Genomic DNA, 25,916 nt, shown 5'->3' with positions numbered 1-25,916 from the left:
GAGGGTTCCCATCTACGCCACCCTGTTTGCCCTACTGGAAACATTACCACGGTACATTTGTCACAACTCATTCACCGAAGCTGATAAAAAAGCCCCTCATTTTGCAGATGAGAAAACCGAGTCCCAGAGGGATGAAGTGATTTGCCCAAGGCGACAGCAAGGGAGGAACCAGGACCCGGTTTCTCAACTGTCAGCCAAGGTCTCTTCCTCATAAACCGGGTTTCTCTTCTTGTGATGTCCTACTTTCTCTTTTGCAGCTGACGGGCCCTTACACAGAAATCCGGTTCAGAAATCCACGGTGCGAAGCAGAGAAAAGCAGAGCCATTCTGGACGAGGTGTGTCCCTCCCGCTCGCACCCCATCCCGTGGAGACACCTGAGGCATCTTCGAGCAACTCTTAGGGCCCTAAGGAAGACGGGTTGGCAACCTCTCCGCAATTCGATCGCACTCGCTGTAAGTTCACCATCTGGCACCATCTGCCCCGGGCGGCTGGAGGCGGGGCTGGAACAGGATGAATCACAGCCCGGTGAGGAGGCGGCGGATCCCGCACACGCGGTTCACGGGGGACTGGCTACTCCATGAGAAGCCTTTTCTGAACGCTTTGAGATTAAACTCATTAAAGGAAGAGTGTCCAGTGAGCATCTCTGAGTTCGTAAAGCTCCCCTATTTGCATCTTTAGCATTGTGTGTTCTGGGGGTGAAGGGGAGGTTGGTCGAAAGGACATTTGAGTCCTTTAAGACTAAAACTACTTCTTCCGTTCTTTAATTTTTTTCCTTTTGCCAGTGTGGGCCAGAGGAAAAGTGACAGATAAAGAGGTGAGGAGAGAAAGGCAGAGAGGCAGCATGACACAGAGCCTGAAGTGGCAGCTCAGAATCAGAAGAATCTGGGTTTAATGCCCAGTGTTGCCTTATAGTTACTGTGTGACCATGGGGGAATTACTCAACCTCTCTGGGACTCAGTTTCCTCATCTGTAGAACAGGAATGATAATCATGACAGCTGCGGCAATATGTTGTTGAGAGAATTAAAAGAGACAATGCATCTAAATTGCTTTGCCCGGGACCGGGACACTGTCAGAACTTGATACTCATTACATTGGTTGTTATTATCTCATTATATTCATAATGCTGTCTGTATTATTACAGAAGGGAGTTATGCCTGTGTATGGATAAGCAACTTTTAAAAAGGCAAACCTATCAGTCTTCTGCTTTTAGTGGCCCTCCCTAGAATGCGCACCTTTGCAAAAGTACTTGCTGTTTTCTTTGTATCTTTTTGATGATTCTTTAATTATAGTAATAATATAATGCAGTCTCTCATTCACACCGTGGCTAAGTTGCCAGAGAAATTGAATTGACTAATTTTCGTTTATAGTTTTTTTTTTTTTTAAAGAGACATATTTGACCTCTAGCAATTTTCTTTAATCAGTCATTTATCCAACAAATATTTATGGAGTGCCTGCAATGTGCCTGCACTGTTCTAGGCACTTGGAAGGCACAAAACAAAGATCCATGCCCTAAGGCTCAGCTACACCTAAGATAACATAATAGGAAATTGTTTTGTATATCAGAGCCCTGCGGGGCAGGCTCGGTGTCTGGCGAAAGATCACTGGATGCTGAAAGAGCTGGTTCTTCAACTTCTGTTTCCTGTCTCTCTGTTCTGCCCTCTCCAGCTCTGGTGTGCCAGCTTGCCCTGCTCCGCCTCCTCGCCTCCTTCCTGCCTGCTCAAGGGGCTGCTACCAACCCCGGCAGATCCATTCTTTTTGAGAAGTCAGAACCAGGCCCACCTCGTTACTGCCACCCGCAACCCAGCCAGAGGCAGATGAAAAGCGACATTCCAGAACAGGAGCAATCCCTCTCTTCCCTGTGGTTTCCTGGGATTACGGACAAACGGGGGAACTTCATCCGGACATTAGATGGAGGCCCTTGGGTTTTCTATCCCCCTCTTGTAGGAATTCCAGCTTACATTCCCAGGTGAGCTGCCAGAACACTCAGGCGCAAGGTAGCATTATCATTAATCTCCCAACCAGGGCTCCTATTAACGTGTCACTGAAACAACCTATTTCCTTATACCAGTCCCCACCCCTTCAATACACTGGACATGTGTCAAAAAAATCAGAGGCCATCCATATCTTATCTTACATTAGGAAGAGTCATGTAGAAATGTCCCTTCATTACCAGGACAGTCATGTCAAAAAGAATCGACTTATTGTCAACGTTTCTAACCTAACAATGTTAATGGAGCCTTTAGACATCCTTTCTCCTCATTTGTTTCTCAGATGCCTATCAAGGAGACAGTTGCAGGAGTTTCCAAGCTCTGGGGAGCCCTGTGTATGTGGATTAAATGACAGCACTCAAGGCTGCTTATTATGAAGGGAAGGGGTAGGTTGGAGGATTGAGATAGTGGGGAAAAGCGTGCTTTTGGCGCGGTGCCAGGGTGGTGAGTGACTCCAGGCAAGACTTCAGGCTCTACAGATAGCTATTGTTTCTCCCCTCTCCTGCTCTCTCCTCCAGAATTTTCTGGCACTGCATAACAAATATATTTATCGAGTGAAGGCAGCCTTTAAGGCAGTGCCCAGCAGTGTTTAAAATACCTCTCGCTCTCAATTCATACATGTAGTCACTCTTTTTTCCCGTCACCAGAGGCAGAGGATGATATAGGCGAAGAAACCATTGGCTGGAGAATTTTCTGGGGCCTTCAGAAAGTACCTGGTGCCGGGTAGGAGAAGTTTCAGGTCAGGGCTGATCCTGGAGGAAGCAGCTCCCTGCCAATGCACCGCTGGCTATCTGGTGTTGATCAACAGTAACGAGATGACAGGTGGATATTAGTGACTAAAGCCATAAGCCGTTTCCCCTGCAGAAGTTACACAAATACCTTGTCCTAACAGCATGAAACTGTTGGTATTTTTCTAGGAAATGCCCATGGGCTCTTACAGTAAATCTCTTTCGAGTATGGATAATTCATTTTTCTTTCTTTTAAAGCGCAATGAATGTGCTCCTTAGGTCTGTAGTCCTAATCAACCCCACTCACAGGCAGTTGAACTCTGCAGTCAGTGTGATTCAGAAAGATGTAACCGTTAGCTGTGTGCAGAGGACTTTCATATCCTTCAATGAGTATCTGGCACTGGGAGAACGTTCAGCACCCACACACCCCTCTAGTACAGGGGACAGAGGAAGAGAGTGATCTCCCTCCCACTTTGGAAACTGACAGGGTCTGGGTTTCCCTGTCTTCACCCTCTGGCAGCTAGGGAGTGGCTCGTGATGTAGTACCAGCCAACTGGGCATTCCCACCTGGGCCTTCGGGTTGTGAGCCAGGGCATAAATTTGGAGGGTATTATTCTTGGTGGTGGCATCTTGTGGCAGTGGCTGCAGCTTTCTGTGGTGATGGCACTGATATCTAACAGTAGCTGTGTTCTCTGCAGGGGATTCCTTTTGTGAGTGGCTGTGGGTCCCTCGGATACTGCTTGTTTTTCTGGTTTTCCAGCCTTTGGGCTGATACTCTGAGTCATTCGACAACCCTCTGCAAGTACCTTTCTGCTTAAGTGAGCCAGAGTTGGCTTCTGACCACTAGCGATGCTTTGTCTTATTTAAGTCCCATTCAGCACTGAGGGCGTGGGATGTCAGACATCCCTTTCCACGTCTACTAAAGGAGAAAGCAGAGGCTCAGTAAGCCCAATGACTTGCTCATGTTTTCACCAAGAAGGGGCAGAGCTGAGACTTGGAGTGAGTCTGTGAGATCCATAGGGACAAGCCCATGCCTTATTTAGTGCTATACGGCCAGGACCTGGCTATGGCACTTGTAGGAACCAGACTCTCAAGAAAAATTGGACTCCATATTCAGCCTGCAGGGTATACTATCATCTCTATTTGGTGGGCGAGAGACTGTGTCCTACAGTACATTAGGACATTTCCAGTACAGAAATAGTAGCTGTTTTTCAGTAGACCAGGTTCAAGGCTGGAGCCCAGTCACCACCAGGCCTGTCTTTGTGTCCAAATTGATCCCGTCATTCACTGTTCTTGAAGGGGAGTGTAGCATGGAAGGACATGGCTGAAAATGGAATCTAAAAAGGAGGGAAAGCAGAATGTCATTTATTTAATTAGTTTTCAGCCAACATGCACAGAATGGATACTCTGTGCCAGTAATATACCAGGCACCTGGCATCTATCTCATTGCGTCCTAATGGTTAACAATACGATCCAGGTGCTATTATTGCCCCTAATTTACAGATAAGGAACCTGAGACTTAGGAAGGCTATGTTCCTTGCCCCAGATCCACAGCCAGGAAGCTGCAGCACCCAGTACACCTGACGTCATGGCCCAAGCTCCTAACTAATACACTATATACCAATGGGGCTTGTTGACATCTGGGTCTGGGGTTTATGGATGATGGTTGGCTGCTTTTGAGCACATTTCATTACAAGAAAAAAAAAAGATAGAATTGCTTATGTACTTCCAAGATCATGGTCTTGAAAGAGATATCCTTTTCTCCACTATTTTTATTTTTTTGTGGGAAAAAGCTGGAATTTGGAAGACTTGGCAAAGAGAGTGTTAATGTGCTAACATCAAATGAATTCCATGGATTTTCTATTCATTAAGGCCCATTTCCCTGCACATAACTCACCTCAGCTTGGTTATACTACTCCAGGGTATGCTAGTAAAAGGAGGAAAAACAGGGAAGCCAGCCAGAAAGAGGTGTTTTTGGCTGCAAAAATCAACTTACACCTACCAACAAAGTAAAACAGAAAGACTTTGCCAAACAGTAAATATCAAGTTCATTGCTTAAGCCCCAGAAGAACACATATTAAGCAATTTATGATACCTTTTTGAGTCTACGGTCACTTGATACTACTTGGCTGGAATTTTGGGAATTGCAATTCAGCAGTTGGAAAGTGAATCAAAGTAGAAATTCTGGTTGTATCACAGCTTGCCTAAAATATTGGAAGATGGCAAAATGTGAAAGTCCTTTGCCTTGGACAATGAAACGGACATTTATTTCTTCATTCCATTGATTAATTTACTACACACCTACTCCATACCAGGCAATCTTTTAGTACTAGGGAATAAATCAGTCACTTACACGTGAAATATCCCTCTCTTGTGGAGCTTACATTCTAGCCAGGGACGATGGACAAAAATAAGAAAATAAATAAATGAATAATCTCAGAGAGGGATAGGTAACTTAAAGAAAATAAATCAGGTGCTGCAGTGGATGGGAAGTGACAGGTAAAGAGGGAGTATTTGAGGTTGGATGGCCTAGAAGGTCTCCTGGTGGCCTGAATCTTAAGGAAAAACCTGCCATTCAGAGGTCTAGAGCAGGACATGCTGGACACGAGCGTCAGCAAGTGCAAAGGACCCCAGGGAAAGGGAACCTGGTGTGCTGGAGAAGTGGAAAGGACTGTGGACCAGAGCAGAGGGAGAGAAGGGAGAGTGAGAGGGGTTGAGGTCAGAGGTCAGCATAGCCAGATCCTCTAGGACCGTAGGTCAATCTGTCCCTTACCCTGAGAGCAACGAGAGGCACTGGAGGGTATTCAAGCGGAGCGTTGACATGTCCGATTTACCATTACTAAAGGCTCCTTGGGCTGTCTTGGAGATGCGTGGGAATAAAAGCAGGAAGAAGGGAGAAAACAGCCCACAGTGGGGTCAGTGTCGCTGGACCGCAGTGCGTGTGCCGTAAAGGTCACAACCAGAGTGGTTTGCAACCCTGGATGCACATTTGAATCACTTCTGAAACTTCTTAGAAATACAGCTACCTGGGGTCTACCCCTGGACATTCTGGCTCGGTGGGTCTGGGAAAGACATCCTTCTTTTATCAAACAACAGGAGAGTCTGAAGCATAGCTGGGGGTGAGAACCACTGGCAAAAAAGTGTTCTCACACTCACTGTTTCTTTTGATTTTCCTGTAATCTGTGAAGTAACTGTCACTGTTATGCCCATTTCATGGATGAGGACCGTGAAGCTCATAGAGGGCAAGTGACTTATTTAAGGTCACGTAACTAGTGAGCAGAAGCAAGAATCCAGTTCTTTACATGCAACCCAATGCTCTTTCTCTTACCCACTGCATATTCCTGAAAGTAGCCGGCAATTAGGTTACTGTCTTTTAAAAATTCAGCAGACCGAAGGGTGCTTACCACCAGGAAGCAGCACACAGAATGGAAATTTGGAAACAAAGTGGGAGCCCGTGCCTGGAGGGTGGAATACGGAGCCCATGGCTGGAGGGTGGAATAAGGAGGCCATTTGGAGAAGGAAGACTGGGCGTGTGCTCCTCTAAGCGGGGAGTAGGCTAAGTTTGCACCCTCCCTGACCCTCCCCACCCAACCTCTCTGCACCTCCCTCTGTGAAGACAATCACTGACTTCTTTCCAGGGACGCATGCCCTCCATCTATTTACAACAAGGAGAGACACTGGATATATGAGAAAGAACATTCCTCCAGTATATTCTTCATTTAGCAGCCGGAGAGATCTTTCCAAAATGATAATCTGATCATGGCATTCCCCTGCTTAAAACTCTTCAATGGCTTCCTATTGCTCCTAGGATAGTGATGAGCCCATTAAAGTGGTCTACAAGGCCCTAGAAGATATGACCCTTAGCAGGACTCAGCCTCATCTTGCCTTACGTTTGATATCTCTGCTCCAGCCACATATAATGTTTGCAGTTCCATGTGGATACTGTGCTCCAGCTGCCACAGGGCCTTTGCACATTCTTTTTTTCTTCACTCAAAAATCTCTTCCGTTCCCATTTCCCCTCGTTAACTCCTGTACATTTCAGAACTGCATTATTTTCCAAGATTAACCTTGTCTGACTATCCTGATTAGGTTAAGTCCCAGCTCTTTCCCATTAATCTATAAACTTTATGAAAGTAGGCCCTTGCCTATTTGTGTTCATTATTGTGTTCCAAGTCTACTCCATAAAGCTTAGTGCATAATGATAAAAAATAATAACAATAGTAGCTATCATTATATTACATACTGCCTTAAGCCTCTTCCATATATTAACTCTTTAGTCTTCTCAACAACCTTATGAGGTAAGTTCTGCCATTTTTCCCACTTAAATATGGGAAACAGAGATACAGAGAGGTTATATGACTTGATAAAAATTACATAGCTGGTAAGCAATGGAGCTAGGATGAAAACCTAAGTAATCTGTTTCCAAAATCAGCACTTTTAACTACAATGCTATCCTTCTCTTGCACATAATAGGCACTCAGTAAGTATTTGTTGTGTGAAGAAATGAATGAAGGTATGAATGAATGAACACAGGGCTCCAGAAATCGGGAGTGGAATTCCAGAGTCCAGAGTTCAAGTGCCAGCTCTGTGACTGACACCTCCATGTAATTTCGTCCTTGAAGACCTTCGTTTCCTCATGTAAATGAGGGGAGTAGAGACAGACAAGCACTAGGCACCAACAGCCTGTGACTCCAGGCTGGCAGGACATAAAAGGCCCCATCTGGATTCAGCTCTTGGATTTTGAAACTTTAAAAAATGACCGAGATTGAGAGCTTATTTGCTAGGTCACAAGGGAACTCAGGGCCCCTGGGAGATGAAGAAATAAAAGGAAAGACCATGCGAGGGGAACTGACGTCAGGCTTCCAGACCAAGCCAGCAGGAAGATGCAGGCCCCTCTCTACCTATCATTGTAGGTACTGCGTGAGGTGAGATTAGGGGATAGTTATCGACCATCAGCTCCTTCTTGAGATATATTCCTTGTTAGCGGTCGTGAATGCCTGCTGGAGAAACCACAGCGTAAATTTTTTCCCCTTTTCTAATGTAGTTATACAAAAGTCTCATTGCATTAATACTTTTGAAATTGTGCTGTAACTGAAGCCACAGAAAACTGCTCACCAGGGATCCTGGGCCTTGCAAACAAGTCTCTCTAAGCCTGCATGAAAAATGCAGACGTGCCCCTCTGTTGCTAGTTAAGCTTGCTGGAACTTTAATGCATGCCTCCTACAGCATTTCAGACCCAGGCCCCAGGCCCAGGCCCCCACCCCTACCCCCAAGGCTGCCACCAGGGTCCTATGTGCCTCCTAAACACTTGGCTGCAGCACTTGGGACATTTTATTGAGGCAGCTTTACTGGAAGGATCCAATTACAGGGTATGGCCAGTTAGATGCAGTGCCCCGGTTAACAATGCTACAGAGAACACTGAGGTTCCTGTAGCCTTTCCTGGTCTGAAAGAAATGAACACAGGTAATGGCAAACAGCCCCCGAGATGGCTGCTGCTTCTGCACACCAGCACTCCATTGGGTTTTTAAAAATCTTTGTATGTTTATTCACACATAAAAAGCAATACATCATAGTTGCAAGGAGAAAAAATAAAAGTGAAATAATAGGAAGTAGAGATAGTGAAAAGTAAGCCTCTCCCCTTAAAATCCCACATACTTCCCCTGAGGGAGGCACTGTTTTCAGTTTGTTGTGTATCCTTCCAGATCTTTATTACATTTGCAAACAAAATCATATTATAGTTAAAAGTTTTCTGTCCACAGTTTTCTGCAACTTTATTTCTTTCTGTAACAATGGATCATGGACATTTTTGACAAAGACACATACAAATCTACTTTATTCTTTTTAACTGATGTGTTGAGGTTCCTAGTGTGTCCGTATTGCCATTCTCTTAACCACTTTCTCTGTTGATACATATTTAAGATGTTTCCAAAATTATGCCTATTACAAATAATACTGTGGCGAATATCTTTGTACTTTCTTTGAACACAGTTTGCACACATGAAAGAATTTCTATAGGGTAAATTCCCAAGAGTTATTCAGAGTGTTAAATAAAAATATTAGTTCTAAGACATTCAAATTTGACTTTCCCTAGAGGTCAAACAAACCTTCTGAGGGGCTTGTTTTTAAAAAAATTTTTTTTTAAATAAATATTGTTACTATCACATGACATAGATCCACATATTTTCTCTCTCCTAACTCTCCCTGTCTTCCAGCCAGTTTACACAGAATTAAAAAAATTCCTTTATCATATGTATAGCTTGTCAATATTTTCTCAAATTCTGTAGGTTGTCTAATTGCTCTGTTGATTATTTCCTTAACTGTGCAGAAGCCTTTTAATTTAATCAAGTCCCATTTATTGTTTTTTGTTGTTGCTGTAATTGCCATTGGGGTCTTAGTCATAAATTCTCGCCTAGGCCAATATCTAGAAGAGTTTTTCTAGCATTTTCTTCTAGCATTCTTATGATTTCATGCCTTACATTTAAGTCTTTTACCCGTCTTAAATTACTTTTTGTGAGTTGTGAAAAATATGGATCTTGTTTCATTCTTCTGCATGTGGCTATCCAATTTTCCCAACACCATTTATTGAATAGGGCTTCTTTTCCCCAGTGAATATTGTTGTTTTGTCAAAGATCAATTGGCTATATATGGATGGTTTTAGATCTGGGTTTTATATTTGGTGTATGTCTCTATTTTTGTGCCAATACCATGCTGTGTTGGTTACCATAGTCTTGTAGTATAGTTTAAAGTCTGGTAATGTGATGCCTTCAGATTTTTTTCTTTTTGCTTAAGATTGCTTTGGCTATTCTGGCTCTTTTCTGGTCCCAAACAAAGCACAGAATTATTTTTTCTAGATCTGTGAAATATGACATTGGTATTTTGATGGGGAGTGCATTGAATCTGTAAATCACTTTGGGTAGTTCATACTATGAACATTTTTAAAATGTTGATTATACCGATCCATGAGCATGATATGTTTTTCCATTTGTTTGTGTTATCTGTGATTTCTTTGCTCAGTGTTTCGAAGTTCTCTTTGCAGAGATCTTTAACTTCCTTGGTTAAGTATATTCTAGGAATTTTATTTTCTTTGTAGCAATTGTGGGTGGTATTGAGTCTTTGATTTGACTCTCGACTTGACTGTTATTGGTATATAGACATGCTACTGATTTGTGCACATTGACTTTTTATCCTCATAGGGATATGATAAGAAATTATAAATATACTTTATGTATATACTAGAATTGAACAAATTAATAAATGTATTATAGATAATGAAGGCATATTTCTTACTTTCAGAGAAACAAGTTACAAGTAAGGAAAAGAGAGAGGCTAGAATGAGCTCTGTGATATGTCAGATTAGAATTTAAAATATCAGTATGAACTCATAGTTTTTAATATATACAGATACATACAGAAATAAATATAGATGTGTGTATGCATAAGTTAGTATACGTACATGTATTTCCTAGCTGTGTCCACTGAGAAGAGCTAGACACTTCAGTAACAATAAGCACACCTAGCACTCAGGGTATGGCTTCTATGCGTCATTCTCCAACAGCAGGAACCAGAACTCCTTTAAAAAATACTATAGTGGATCCCAGGGATGCAGTGGAGAAAATACAAGATTAGCCTGAAAATATTGTGGTTCCAGAAATAAGGAAGTATGAGGACTTCATTATTTGTTTGAAAGAACACTGGAGACAACGTGAAGATCTTCCTGATACCCAAAACTGAGATAATCTGGATAAGAAAGTTAATAAAAACATATTGCATTATAACCTGTAGAATAAAATACTCATGAATCCATACTGATATAAATAAATGATTGAATAAATAAACCAATAAGGGAAAAGGACAGCTCTTCCTTACAATAGCAGTCTATTGATGAATGTATAAGGAATGACAGAAATAGAAACCATCATTAGCCAGAGACTACATATTTTCCAATTATATTTTCCAATACATGCTCTACTCCATCATTTTTATTTTTCATGGACTCCAATTCCTTGGTCATTAATTCTTTTTAACTCCTTATTTCCATTTTTGTTTGCCTGTATCATTACTATCTACTATTAATATTTGTCTTACCGAAAATCCTATAATGTCTTTTCTCCCATTTGTTTGTTCAATATTGAACGTTTATGATTTTTCTTATTTCGCTTTATATTTCTTACTGAGCTCTGCCAGCTCACTTTTAATCTTCTACAATCTCACCATTCATAACCTGACATTATGCATCTTTGCTTTGTAGTATTCCTTTGTAGACATGATTATCTCGCTCATATTTTTAAATTCATAGTATGATGCCTGGTCATATTTTCTCTCTGTTTCATAGTAACACTTTTCTAGTGAGAGTTCTTTATTGGCAAGTTTTGCTGCTCTTCTCTGTGTTTTCTCCTGTAGTATTTTTGTATTAATGCTGTGCTTGTTTCTTTTTTTAGTTATTCATTATTACATTATTTGGATTTTGTTTTCTTTTGCAGGAGGCTCAGTGTCAGGGTGCGGCAGATGATCAGAGTAGCCTTCTCTTGCCATAAAGACAGACTGTTCCCTGCAGGGATGGCTTATTTGTATGACTGTCTGCATAGCCCTACCTCCTCCCAAACTGATCCTGCCCTGCCCACTGAAATTCTCACATGCATTGGTGCAAACAAGGGATATAGTTTACATACGTGTATTTTATGTTAGTGGCTGTGTTCTAAGGGGGGGCCAGACAGACCAATAGCAGCGAGCAAATGTAGCACTTTTATGACTTCTATATATTACACAATTAGAGACCATATTTTTGTTGGCAGTTTCTTCGATTTTTCCACTGATAAGCTTTCTTACCATTCTCCATGCATCTCCTCTTCGCTTCCTTCCATGTGACATCTGATCCAATTGCCTTTTGTGGCTGCTTTTTTGGAGTCTACAGAGATACCTTTCTCTCAGTTCCACTAAAAATAGAGTCTGTGGTGAGTTTTTTCAATCTCTTTGTTGCCTTTTTAAAAAAAATTATTTTTAGGAGGAAAAGGAAAAAATGATGGCTTATGCTGATTTGTTTACAGTAGAATTATTTGGTTTGTTGTTTTTTGATTATAGAACTGATGCTTAAAGTTTAACACGGAGGTCTTCAACAATTTATTAGCTATGTATTACCATAGGCAAATGACTGAACCTCTGTGAACTTCAGTTTCTTCATCTTTAAAATGGAAATAATAATAGTGCTTTCTCCATAAGGTGATGGTGAGGACTGAATGAGATAACATATGTGAAGCGTTTAACAGGGTGCGTGACACATGGTAAGTAATCAATACATTATAGTTTATGAGGCAAGCTGATCAAAATACACTTCTATTTGAGATTTGGTATCACTATTTTGGAAGTCTGGGTCTTGGCAGGTTTGATTTAATTTTTCAAGATTTGCAGTATTGAATCCCTAACATTTATTTATGTCTATAATGGAAGAAAAAATAACATATCACTCATTTGCACATCCCCTGAGTACGGTAGATTTGTCAGAGGGTCACACGGCTAATAAGAGACAGCCTCGATTTGAGGAAAATCCCTGCTTGGTAGAGAAGGTACCCTAATTTAGGCCAGTGGTTCTTACCCAAGGAGGGACTCACTCAGGGAGCTTTCTACAAAAGACGCACGCCCTTGCTACACTCATGATCTACAGAGTTGGAATCAGTGCGTAATGTGGGCGTGTGCATGTTGCAAAAGCTCCCCAGGTGACTCAGATGTGAGGTTTATGGCCCCCTCAGCTCCTGCTGGACTAACTGCAGCAATGTCTTTATTGCATTCCCCTGACTCTCATTCCTCTACAGTTTATTCCAGACCCAGTTACTCAATAACCTTACTCAGATTCTATTTTCTTAATCACATAGCATATACTTTCTTGTACTACACCTTCAGTTAAAGCTTAGAAAGAAGGCTTTAACAGCAACTTTTTGCATATTTGACCGTGTACATATAACTTAAACTTGAAACTTTAGTTTTTCTCATGGTTTTGTGCATCTACCCATTTTTGCCAAGGAGACTGTACAATTCTCAAAGGCTGGGCACATTTCTTATACTTCTCCGAATCCCTTAGGATCCCTAATCAGGAGCAAATGCTGAAGTGGTAGTGGTAAAGATGATTAGGCATAAAGGAGAAAAGGTAAAGACACACAAGCTTCGACTGAACATATTTACACATAAATTTAATACTTTGCTTTTTTTGCTGTTGCTAACAAACATATCTTCAGTTAGCACAGGAATAAGGGGAAAGTTTTATTACTTTAAGCTGCCTAGGGTCCTTTTGTGCCCATCTGACGCTGTCAGTTGTTCCAGTAGGTGCTCAATAATTGCTTGTAGCATTGAATTCTTGGGTATGAATGGATTATAACAGAAGAAAAAGAGAAAAAGTAAAACCAAAGCTCCTTCCTTTTGCCACGAGATTGTCCCCATCACTGTGTATGTGGGGAGCGTTTCCACATTAAGATCCCATATCAGCCACTTTGTATAATTTAACCAAAAAGATACAGATTCTGTCCTCCAGCTAGATATAAAGGACACGATATGACACTGAATCTTTTCTGAGCTTCAGACCTTACGTTTTTTTGGTTCTCGATTTTAGATCTACTTTTATGACCCAGAATATGCTTGTTAGAATGAGCATAGGGTTTGCTCACAGTTCCATAAACTTTTATTACTGTTTATTATACTTTTATTATTAATTGTATGTTTCTGCTAAAGGACACATTCTGTAAACGAATTCAACTTTTGATTTAAAAAATTCAATTGAGGTGAGTAAATTCACAAGAAAGTGCTGGCTTTTTCCCTCACTCAGTTATCGATAACCCCTGTAAACACTGTGATGTGTTTCAATGTCTGATTTGGGCTCTTAATATATGAATCTTTCAGGGCAAGAATAGGTTCTTCTTTTTATTTTCATCCTTAAAATAAAGAAGGATTAAGTTTACAGCGTATTTTTATTTCCTTTATTCAGGGTTAGAGAACACAAGTAAATAACCAGATACCAGCTGTGTTTAGCTTTCCCAAGGTTCCAAATCTTACCTGGGGTGTGAAGAAACAGAGTTTCTTGGTCTCTGGATGAGATGATTACTGAAGCTATTGCACGCCGGCACTGTGAACATCCCCAGCTACAGCAGTTATTGATGCAAAGAATAAAAAGCAATCCTGGTAAGAACTAGGGTGATCAAAAATCTCTCTGTTCATGGACAAGGGGAGGTCAGACATCTCTTCTTTAAGAGAACTGCTGTCTATGGACTGAAGGAGTGTGCCTTTTTTACTTATATGATGGATTTGGGGCGGTTCTTGGATATGTGTGTATTGAATTTTATAAGAAGTGATCTGATCAGAAAAAGCCTTCTCATTATGTTAAAGGCACCACCTGTTTTGCCAGGGCAGGGTGGGAAGGTACAGATGGACCATGCTGTTAATTCGGTTAAGTACCCAAATCAGCGCTCAGTGGTATATTTTGAAGGCAACCAGCTTTAAAGTAGAAAGTGACTTGTCCATTTAAAAAGAGGGGAGAGGCGATGAGAAAAGACTTCTTTGGAAATTAAATCTGCTTAATATGGCTTAAAAGCATTAAAGATAATAAAATAACAACGCTGTTTCCACAGACCGACTCTCTTGCTAAACAAGCACCAAAGCATCACTCAATTTTCCAGATGCAGGGACTGGTTTTCAAAAGATGGATTCGTGTTACCCTGGAAAGCTCCCAAGCAAATAATGTCTCTTTATTGGAAGCAAATGAAGAAAAAAAGGGAATCCGTAGTGGGGAGGGGGAGCTATGTAATTGTGTTAAAACATAAATTCAGCAGTTCAGATAGGGCTTTGTGGGAGGAATAGTTGCCCTGGCTTTGGAAGGAGAGAAGCTGTAATTGATAGAGTAGCCTTACTTGTGAGTTTAAAGATGATGGGGAAAAACACAGATCCCCAACTCAAGAATTCATCCAGGATTGGATTTTAATGAGATTTGCTGCATTCAGGGGACCCTGAAGACTGGTGGTGGGTTGTCTGGCAGGGAAGCAGGAGAGATCCTAGACTCCAGCAACCTTGGATTTACACTGTGATTCCACTAATAGTTCTGTGATTTTGGAAAACTCACTCCACCTCTTTGGTTTTGTCTTCTTGTCTTTAAATGGGGATAAAAACCAGTGTCTATTTCATAAGGTTTTGGGGAAGATTCAAAACTCTAATATGTACAAAGCATCTAGCAAATTGCTGAGCATATAGGTAGAATATATAAGTGTAAGTTCTATGATATATTGCTAAAATAGTAATTTAACACATTGACTGCCACACTTGGGGCCAATTTTCCTTGGCACCACCGTGTTTTATTATGAAAATAGAATAAAAACTTTGAAAACAAAACGATCCCTTTTAATTTAATGAAAAATTTGTTATTTTGTATTGTCTTCTGTGTGTGAGTTATATGCAACTTCAAAAATAGTCCTCACAGCTCCCACGGTGAAAAGATGTGTGAGTTACATATGCTTCATGAAGCCCGGGGCTCAAAACTAGCATGAGTTAAATACAACTCACATGGCAGTTAATGTGTTAAGTAATGACAATAATATTTAGCTTAGGATTTAAGCTTTTTAAAGCTTCCCTGTTTAAAATGACTAACTCCACTAAACAGTTTTCTCTTGTATGTTCACTAATTATTTCATCTGGTCTTTGGAATATTTTTCCTACATCTAAATCCTCCAAATAGGACCTATATCAAGGAACTTGTATTGAAAGCATGCCTTTATTCATCTGTCAATGACTCATTCATTCATTCATTCATTCAACAAGGATTTATTGAGTAGCTACTGTGTACTAGACCCTGTTAGGAGCCAGGGATACATGTAATAGTGAAAAAAGGGGCAGATTCTCCCATTTGAGTAATTTGTGATCTGGTAGGGGACATATGTAGTTAAAGAGACTAATTGAACTTAGTTCTGGGTATTTGGGAGGACTGTGGGGTTCAGGAAAGGCTCAGTGGAAGAAGCAGTTGAGAAGAAGTTGAGACCTGGAGGATGAGTATGAGTTACTCAGCCCAGGGGGAGTCAGGGACAGGTGAGAGCAGGGAGAACAGCTCCAGGAAGGAGGAAGGAGGTTGTGCAAAGGTGCAATAAAGTGGACAGTGCATGGGGGACTGTCCAGTGTGAAGGGATGAAGGATGTGAAGAGAGGAGTGACCAAAGAGGTGGGTTGGGCTTTGTTAACCACTATGAAAGAGGACTCACTTTACCCCGAGGGCAATGAAGAGGCTAAGAAAGAGAAAATCCTCACATTTCAATGGAAAGGCCATTTTTATTTTCATTATTCCGTTCATCCTCAGCACATGTCTTAGACGTAGAGAGGACAGACATTGCTCCCTGTTAATAGTCAAGGCAATGGTGTCAGAGACGCATCCTCCCCACTCACTTGCCAAGTTCCATTTTATAAGGCAGCCCAGTGGTAAAAGGCATCTCTTCCTTTCTCCTCCAGATACAACCTCTTTCCTCAGATGTAAGTGCTGGGATGTTGACTCTGAGATATCGTTCAAGGAGAACAGTTTATAGTCCAGGGCAAGCTCTTTAGGAAGCAAGGTGATGGGATGTGGGCCCCGCAGCTTCCAAATCACCTGATTTCATGAAGCTCAACATGCCTTGACCTCCCTTCTCCATTTGGGAGCTGGCGCTGGAGCGGTTCTCCTTGAAGCCCATTGAGGAAACCATGTGAGGTTATCCCCACGGTGCTCTCAAATCTTCCTCTTGCCACAAGGAAACTGCTACAATGAATGGGAATTTGAAAAAGGTCAAAGTGCAGCAGTGCATTGAAAGCAGTTATCAAAGAGGGCCCAAACGCCCAGAAAGCAAATAGCATTAAATCGGAGAACAATTCATGAGTCTCAACAGGCCCAGGTGACCATACACATGTGCACATGTACACACGTACACACACACATATGTACATATCCACACACATGCACAAGCAAGAAAAAGCCAACAAACATTAAAAATAGGACCCTGCCCAGCTTGGGATTTTTCCAGCCAGCAGAAGAGTCTGTATTTTCTATACCATCTGAATGATTTCTATCTCCCTTGGTTTTTTAATCCCTGGAAAAAGGCAATGGATTCATGAATGAGGCTAAAATCCTGACAGGGTGATGGAGAACGAATAGAAAATAATTGGCAAAAGAGTCAACATTTGTTTTTTAACGACAAGCTTTTGGTATAGGATGCTGCATTAGTTACAGGGAGGAAAGATATCCTTTCCAGATGACTAGGGTGATGACATAAGTCATTGTTCACTTTTGAAAAAATTCTTTTATTTTGAAATAATTTTAGACTCTGAGAAGAGTTGCAAAAAATAGTACATATAACCTTCATGTAGTATCCACTTATACTAACAGCTTATGTAACCAGGAAATTATGTTTGGTACAATACTATTAACCAAAGTATAGAACTGACTTGGATTTCACTAGTTCTTCCAATAATATCCTTTTTCTGTTCCAGGATCTAATCCAGGACCCCACATTGTTTTTAGTTTTATATTTCCTTATTCACTTCCCTTTCGAAACAGTTCCTCCATCTTTCCTTGTTTCTCACCACCTTGACACTTTTTTGAAGAGTACTTGCCAGGTATTTTGTAGCGGTGCCTGGCAATTCAAGTTTGACATTTTCTCTTGATTATACTGAGGTTAAGCATTGTCGGGAAGGCTACAACAGAGGCGATGTGCCCTCGGGGGCACATGGCATCAATATGTGTTACCGGTGATGGTAACCTCGATCACCTGTCTGCCTGGACCCTTCACTGTAAATTTGCTATTTTCTTTCCTCCTGTGAAACTACTAAATATTTTTGGGAAGATACTTTAAGATTATGCAAATATTCTGTTTCTGCCTAAACTTTCACTCACCGATTTAATTATTCATTGGTGGATCTTGCCTGCAGCAATTATTACAGTGGAGTTCTAATAGGGATCGTCTATTTCTCTCATTCCTTTTACATGTATTAATTGGAATTCTTCTGTAAGGAAGAGTTGTCATTTCTCCTTTATTTATTGATTGATTCAGTATGGACTCATTTTATTTGTTGTTCTTTGGGTTATAATCCAGTATTATGGTTATTTATTTTGTTTCTGGATTCTTCCAATTTTGGCCACTGGCAGTGTTTTCAGGTTAGTTCCTGTGTCCTTCCAATATACCCTCATTAAAAAAAAAAATTGTTTTTGAGCACATCCTTACTTTCTGGCACCACGAGATAACCCAGACTCAATTGAGTATTTTCCCCTGCCCCAGCCCAGTTCTCCAAGGAGCCTGGTTCTTTTTATTGCAGTATGTAATTAAGAAACCAAGGTCTGGGTGCAAAGTGTGATTATTGCTACTGGAGTGTTGCTGTTTCTAGGTTCTCTCAGTGGATAGTGCTAGGAAATACATGTATGGGTGCCAACTCATAAAACATACATACCTATATTTATTTCTCTATCATCTACCTGTAGCTGTCTCTCTGTTCATTTCATATTGGCATCTCTGACTTCAATTCACCACCATGGGGTTTGTTCTAGTCAATCCCCTTTTCTTATTTTTAACTACTTTCTCTTAGCGTAAGAAATTTGACTCTCATGTACACAAGATATTTAATTATTTGTTCAACCCTATACACCACTATAGTAGTTCCAGAGTTTCTAACCCATATTTCTATGTTAAACAAATGTACCAGCTAGTAGTGTATAGTATCATATAGTTTTTCCTGTCTTAAGCCTAGAAGTATCCACTCAAAATGTTGTTTTCTGAAGTTAATTAGGCCAACTACATTCTTCCCCATCCCCTTCAGTGTGGTTATTTGATTCATCTGTAATTCAGTTAAGTTTACTTGCCATAGTTGCATTCTATCTTTCCTGCCTTGTTCTGATTTATTTGTTGACATTTATATAAAGTATGGTATATTTATGTTTAACTTTAATAAGTAACCACCAAACTGTTTCCAAAATGATTTTACCATTTTGCATTTTCATCAGCAATATATGAGAGTTGCAGTTGCTCCACATCCTCACCTGAACTTGTTATTGCCATTTCTTGTAAAAGCCCTTCTAATAGGGATAGTGATATCTATTAATATTAGTAATATCTCATTGTGGTTTGCATTTGCATTTCCTTAATGACTAATGATTTACATTATATTTTAATATGCGTATTTACCATCTATATATCTTCTTTGGTGAAATATCTACTCAGATCTATTGCACATATTTTAAAATGAGTTGTTTGTTTTTTATTCTTGAGTTTTCAGAGTTCTTTATATATTCTGGGCACAGGTACTTTGTCAGAAATATGACTTGCAAATGTGTTCACTTAGTTTTTGGTGTCTTTTTATTCTGTTAATAGTTTCTTCCATGCAGCAAAAAGTTTTTAATTTTTAAAAAGTCTGCCACACTTTTTCTTTTATAGACCCTCCTTTTGTTGTTGTGTCTAAAAACTTCCAACCCAAGGTCACAATATTTTCTTCTATATTGTTTTTCTGTTTTTCTGTTTTCAATTTCATTGATTTCTGTCTTATGTTTATTATGTCCTTTCTTTGGTTTACTTTGGGTTTAATTTTTTTCTAATTTTTAAGGTAGAGACTTAGATTGATGATTTGAGTCTTTCTTGTTTTCTCATATAAGTATTAAAGGCTATGAATTGCAGTTCATAGTTTTCATCTTTCTACTGAAATTACTCATCTGATCTTGCATGTGGTTCACCTTTTCATTTAGAGTCTTTAGCATATTAAGCATTATTATTTTAAATTCTCTGTCATGTATTTCTAGTATCTGCATCTTTTCTGAGTCTAGTTTTAATGATTGCTTCATTACTTCTGAATGTGGTTTTCTTGCCTTTTTGAGTGCCTCATAATATTTTGTTGTTGTTGAATGCTGGACATTTGGTGTAGTACAGTAGAGCCTGGAATAAGTAGATTTTTTTTTTGCTTGCAGTGAGCATATATTTTCTTCTTCTGGGCTTTAAGTATGGGGGTTTGAGTTAAATTACTTAGAGATTGGGCTGAGTGTGGGTTTTTTGGTTACTATGGTTACCCTCATAGCATCACAGGCTTTAAATTCTTATAGATACACCTGTGGTTACAGTGCAGAAACAGATAAATTTATGTTTAATTCTGAATTTTAGGTCTTCTCTTTGTATTGTGCCTCATAAAGCATTTCTTTACACTTTTATTTCTCTCCTGTCCTTCTCCCAGCAGTATCCTGCTCTTACATGTTATCTGAAGCGTACTAGCTTAGTAGTGGTTGAATGTGGGGAATATAGTCTCTATTGTTCTGATTAATCCTGAGTCAAAAGCCTGAACTGTGTTCCAGGATCTTAGGGATATGGACTCCTGGCTCTCGTCCCCAGGAATGCATGTGCTCCCCTCTCCTTGAAGGCTTGTTTCCTTAGATTCCATGGTGAGCAAAGACAGGGATATTTTCTTCAAAATACTTGATATTTTGAACTAGATTTTCCCCTCCTTCTTCACACACACATATACACACACCTCATGCTTGCTTAAGATAATTTCCTCAGATAGGTTCTTATTCCATCCTCTTTTGTATATAAGCTCTTCTGTCAATGTGAAGGAAAAAATTTTTCTTTCTCTCTCTTTCTCTGAATTTCATTGCTTGAGTCTCACACAGGTAGCTTGGTTTCTGCTGCAAGTAAAGTAACTCTGTCGCTTTACCTCTTGCAACTCTCTCAGAGGGAGCAAGGGGGCCGGCCTGCCATTCTGGTGCCATAAAATCGTTGCAGACTTTGCCTTAGCAACATGGCCAGTTAATTGTGCTCTTATGACACTCACAGGATCTGAGGCTGGAATGGCTTTGCTCTGTGTTATTATTCCCTTACCCTGTAGAATCACAGAATCCTAGTGTCTGAGGCTTGGAAGAAATCTTAAAGACCACACATACAATGGTTCTCAGCTTTCACTCTGTCACAACACAGGAGGAATAATGTAGGCAAGAGTAAAAATTTCCCCTTGATGTAGGTCAGGCCAGTTTACTCACTATAGAGATAATATGACTTATGGATATGTGCAATTTTTTCCTTTCAATTCTCTGAGCTGTTCCATATCCATTTAATAGTTTCTGTTGCTTGTAATCAAGAACTGATACAGATCCACTTTAATTTATATAATTTACAAAATCAATCACAAATATCATTCTGTATTAGTAGTAAAAAATTACCCATGATGTACCACATGAGTGATTATGGCCATAGCAATGTATCAAGAAGCAAAGTTGGAAACTTCTGAGCTAACTAACTTTTCACCTGAGATTTGACACCCCTTTGCATTTCTGCCAATTAATGATTCATCCTCTGCTTACATCACTCCAGCAAACAGGGGATCTCACCTCTTCCTGAGAGAACTCCAATTACTAATAAGCTCAGTCCAGATGGAGCTGAAATCTATCTCCCCATAATCTTTCCCATTGGTTTTATTGTATATTCTTAGATCATGTAGAAAGTATCTGTGAAGAGGTTGTGGCATATGGCAGACTTCAGCTCTTTCCCTGTGCTCTTAGCCAAGACTCTGATGGTACCACTGGACTTGGTCTATTCTTTATCTTTACAGGGAATGTTGCTTGATGATGCAGGATGATTAGCATTCTAGAAGCCAAGATAAAAGAGAGCATTTGGATAATGTCCAACCAGGAGAAGCATTTGGAGCGAGTCTATTGGGAAAACTTAGAGGTGAGGAAAACACAGAGAAGGTACCCTTTGTGCTCTCTAAACATCACTGAATACTGGTCTCACCCCAAGGGGCAGTAGATTCTGAGATGGAAAATTCACCTTTATGGAAATGCAGCATGAGGGCAAACAAAATTATTTTCTGGACACAGAAAGAGTTTATGTGATACACTCTTTTGGTAGAGTGGTAGAGTGGTTAAGAAACTAGATTTCAAAAAGGGACTGCCTGGGGTTGATACAAAGCTCTGCCACTCACTAGTCATGTGAGTTTGGGAAAATTCTTTAATCTCTCTAAACATTAGCTTGTTCATCTGTAAGTTGGGAATAATAATAGCACTTATGTTACAGGGTTATTGTAAGAATTAAATGTGATAAAGCATGTAAATGAGCATTAATAAGCATTATTATTTATATTTAAAATTTTATATTCAAGTTAAAAACATTTCATGGATACAATAATAAATATTTTTCAAAAATTAAAAATTTATCCAAATTGAGAATCAAACTCATTTAAATGGCTTTTCCCTTCTTTCTTTGTTCCCTGATTGGCTGGTGTTTAGAAGCAAGTGATAGCTTTGCCAATTTCATCTGAGCAGCTCTTTTCAAAGAATGTTGATATCTGTGGAAATATAGCATTTAGACCCAAGGGCTTAATGATAAGTTTCCTCATAATTCAGATGCATGGGAGGGACTTTTCTCTGATGTTGCATACATGGACTACAAAATATTTTGATTCAACTATTTGGATTAGGAATTCTGTACAGACATAGCCAATATTGTTGTTGGAAGAAAAATATTAAGAGGCCAAAGTGAGAAAAACCATAGCCTGGGGATAAGAGAAGAATAAAAAGGAAAAACCATTGTATTCTTTATGAAAAGCACTGAGGTCAACATTGAGCTACCTGCAACGTTTATTATGAGCTGGGGGCCAATGAAGTATATGTTTCATGACAATGTCTTTCAGATTTTAAGGTTAAAATGTTGTCTTACCCCTTGATTTAACTGAGGTTGAATGTTTTATCATACATTTGTAAGCCAAAGGTGTTTCTTTTCATTGTGAACTTTTTTTCATGTCTTCTGCCCATTTCAATTGGGTTGTATGTTGGTCTCATATTATTAGGTTTTCTTACTGTTATTCTTGTTGTGTTGTTTATTAATGCTATACATACTGGTATGTAATATCTCTGTACGTATCAAGAAAATGTTCATATTTTATACAGTCAAAATAATGACATGACAGTGTCTAAAAATAAGACTCAAGGCAGCATCAATATGTCTTTAAGGTCTGGAAAATGATTGTGTGTGTGTATTTATTCTATATACTTTCTTTGTAATATCAGCATACACTATCCCCAAATTAGTACTTATACCTAATTAAAAGAAAGTAAAGAAAAAACAAAAGTTCAATTTTCATTACTGCTGCTTTTAGAAAAGCACCTCCCACTGTGGGCTGTGGTGTGTGCCTGTAGTCCCAGCTACTTGGGAGGCTGAGGCCAAGAGTTCAAGACCTGCAGTGTACTAGGATCACACCTGTGAAAAGCCACTGCACTCTAGCCTGGGCAACACAATGATTATGTCTCTAAAAAAGGAAAGAAAAACCTCTTTCTTATGAACCTCTGTTATCATAAATGCTTGAGATGTGTATGCCACTTTTATTCTGAGGCTTTCTAAGAATTTTATTTGTACATTTCAGTCTTAAACACATTAAAATTGGATAAGAATTTAGTTTAGAATGCCACTGTTTTTATTTCCTGGTTTTCCTTCTAGGTATAGTATTGAGCAACAGTAGTATTTTGCTTGAGGAAGTTCACTGCATACACTTGTCCCCAAGGTCCTGTCTTACGCCTTAACTCTGTTTGAATATGTATATGACTGTCATTTCTTGTTTCTCTTATTTTTATCAATAATGTCTGGCACTGTTTTAAACTTTGGGCATTTCATAATGCTTAGTAACTGGTTAAATTAACTAATTTTAACTGCATGATTAATATTAATCATAGTAGCAATAGTAGCGGAAGTCATATTAGTTGTTTTTAGCATTGTTTTTTGTGCAATATAAGAAAAGGAGAAGATGTGATTAGTTTCTTAATCCGTAAAACAGGAACATTAACAGCATTTTCCCTGTGGGATTTTTTTGGTTTAAATGAATATAAGATACTTGGAATCCTGTCTAATGTATAACAACCTCTCAATAGAAGGTAGCTTTTATTATCACTAACCACTATTAAACCCTAATTCAAGAAACATTTCCACTCCAGTTTCTCTCAGCCACTGAGCCACACGAATAATTCTTTTTCTAGAGGGAAGTCTGCTGCCAGAGGTTCGTGCTAAAACTTGAGAGAAGACTATGGAAGTCGGTGTTCGTTGTAGGATCAAATTTGTCCACGAAAGGGTATCCTTTCTCCATTCCTAAATAGTGCCCAGCAATGCTCAAATCATTTCCCAAATCTGCTAAATTAAGTTCTTTTCTAGCAAAACTAACCCTAGTGGAGGACACAACTAGAAGCTACTCCAGTATTGTGCGCATACAGAGGACTTTAATTATGACTAGTTTGATCTTGTGCTTGACTAGGGAGAAATGCCGTTTCTTTCCAATGAGTTGCACAGACAGGGCACTGGGAGATGTTCAGCATCAACAGGGCTTCGGGGAGAGTTTCCTCTCCATTGTCCTGGTTCATTGCTGGATTCTATGATTTTCATTTTTCCATCCCCAGTCTTTAAATGCTCCATCCTTTACAATCAAATGCAATTCTTGAGCTTCCTTTAGAAACAACAATAGTGGTGCTCTATGGAATGGAAAAAGAAAGGGAAGGGAAAACATAGGAAGAAATCTAATTTGCCAGAACACATCTTAAGAAATGAGAAGACGACAAACCTGTCCCAGGGAACTCACACGCTCTGTGCAGGGCCCAGTGTGGGTTCACAAGGAGTTTGTGTTTTACAGGCAGATTTCTGGGAAACAGGGTTTTGTTGGAATGGGCAGGCCTACTCTGAAACTGTAGCCACATAGAGCCAGGGGTCTGTTCCAAAAATGTTTTGGCACCCTGTCTACATGACAGCCACTAAAATACTTCCAAAGGTAAGAAATGCTAAAAGTGATATAAGCAAATATAATCAACCTCTCTGAGCTGGGAGGAGGCTTTGGAAGTATGAAGGCGATATAAGCGCTTGAATATAGAAAAGAAATTAATTTCTCCTCTGAAGCCTGGTTTTCTACATGCCCCTCTTGGTTCCTGTCACTGGCCATGCACAGCAGGGAGCACTTGGCCAGGAGCTCATAACCAACTCTAGCCTCAGTTATCTTCTCTATGAAACCACAGCCTTCAGGGTACTCGTGCCAGGGCCCACGGGCTGTGATTCCACCTTGCCGGTGCAGGGGCAGAGATCATAGGGTTAAAAGTAAGTAGATTTTTTTACAAGTTAGGCTGTTATGATGAATAAATTTTGTGTAGAGTCCTGGGTTTTTGACCACAAAATCATTAACCTCATCACTCTTTCAGCTCCCTTCACTTTCTACCACCCACCCATTTTCAGATTGCTTTAAAATCATCTTGAGACAAGCCAACATAGAAGTATTAATCTTAATATAAAACAAGATTGTTAGACTAAATCTTGCATTTTAGGATTTTAGAGTTGGTTAGGCCCTTGGGGATTTGCCTGTCCAATTTCCTTTTTTAGGAAAGACTAGCAAAATGATTTCTCCCCTAAGATCAGATACTGCAGTGCCCAACCTAACCCCCAGGCCCTACCATTTCAGTGCAGTTGTCTGACTGCCAGCCACTAGCATCTGCTACTCTTTGCCTGAGGGCTTTCCCTGGCCTTGAAAGCCCATTCTGTCCACACTCAGGCTAGAAATGTCTGGGGAATTACAACCTTATCCTTCAGCAGCCCTTAGCCAACGATTGCCACAAATTCATATATAAATACCCCAGTTTCCTCGCCATCAGCCCCCACCTTAGCCTGTTAAATAATTTGGAGGCATATGCTCTACACTGACTCCCAGAGTTCCCAGCAGGTTAAGATCCACCTGCACACAGTGGTAACTCACTGATGGTTCCCTGTGTTGGCATCCTTCCCCTCCCTGTCCCACTTCCCCAGTACTCTACCCAGGTTTCCTAGATTACAACCCAAATATCAGTCACCTACACTCAAATCCTAATCTCAGGCTCTGCATCTGGGGGAATCTAAAAATACCCTTGCACCTTGCATGTACTTCTACTGTTTTTCCTCGCAGGAGGTTTCCTAAAGATTCATTAGCTCTGGCCTCTACAAGTGAATAGATTTGTTGAGATCATTGTCAATGGCTTTGCAACTTTACCTTCTCAGGTTTTAGCACATAGACACAGTACACATTTGTGGCACTGAATTAAATTTAATTTGCACGACATCCTAGCTGGTTACACTAGAGCTGGAAGGAATTGTCCAGGGCTTCTGACTGCTGTTGTTTTCTTTATGCAACAACATCGTTCACCTCTTCTGTGGTGGGCCTCTACTGCTTGTGCCAACCCCATACGCATTCC

The 25,916-nt window shown here is 40.1% G+C and overlaps 1 long non-coding RNA gene across 2 annotated transcripts in view; it reads left to right on the top strand.

The window, feature by feature from the left end:
- Nucleotides 1–265: 265 nt before the first annotated feature.
- The window catches only part of LOC123638883, a 119,157-nt gene continuing 93,506 nt past the window's right edge, over nucleotides 266–25,916 (top strand). Inside the window, exon 1 of one of the 2 annotated variants that reach the window (XR_006735502.1) lies at nucleotides 266–452. This is a non-coding gene — a long non-coding RNA (uncharacterized LOC123638883). Of the gene's footprint in view, nucleotides 453–21,338; nucleotides 21,400–25,916 lie in introns of those variants that run through there. The other variant, XR_006735503.1, reaches the window with a different exon arrangement.

This window comes from Lemur catta, chromosome 5, assembly GCF_020740605.2.
Source record: "Lemur catta isolate mLemCat1 chromosome 5, mLemCat1.pri, whole genome shotgun sequence".
NCBI lineage: Eukaryota > Metazoa > Chordata > Mammalia > Primates > Lemuridae > Lemur > Lemur catta.
This window is presented reverse-complemented; position numbering and strand designations above follow the sequence as displayed.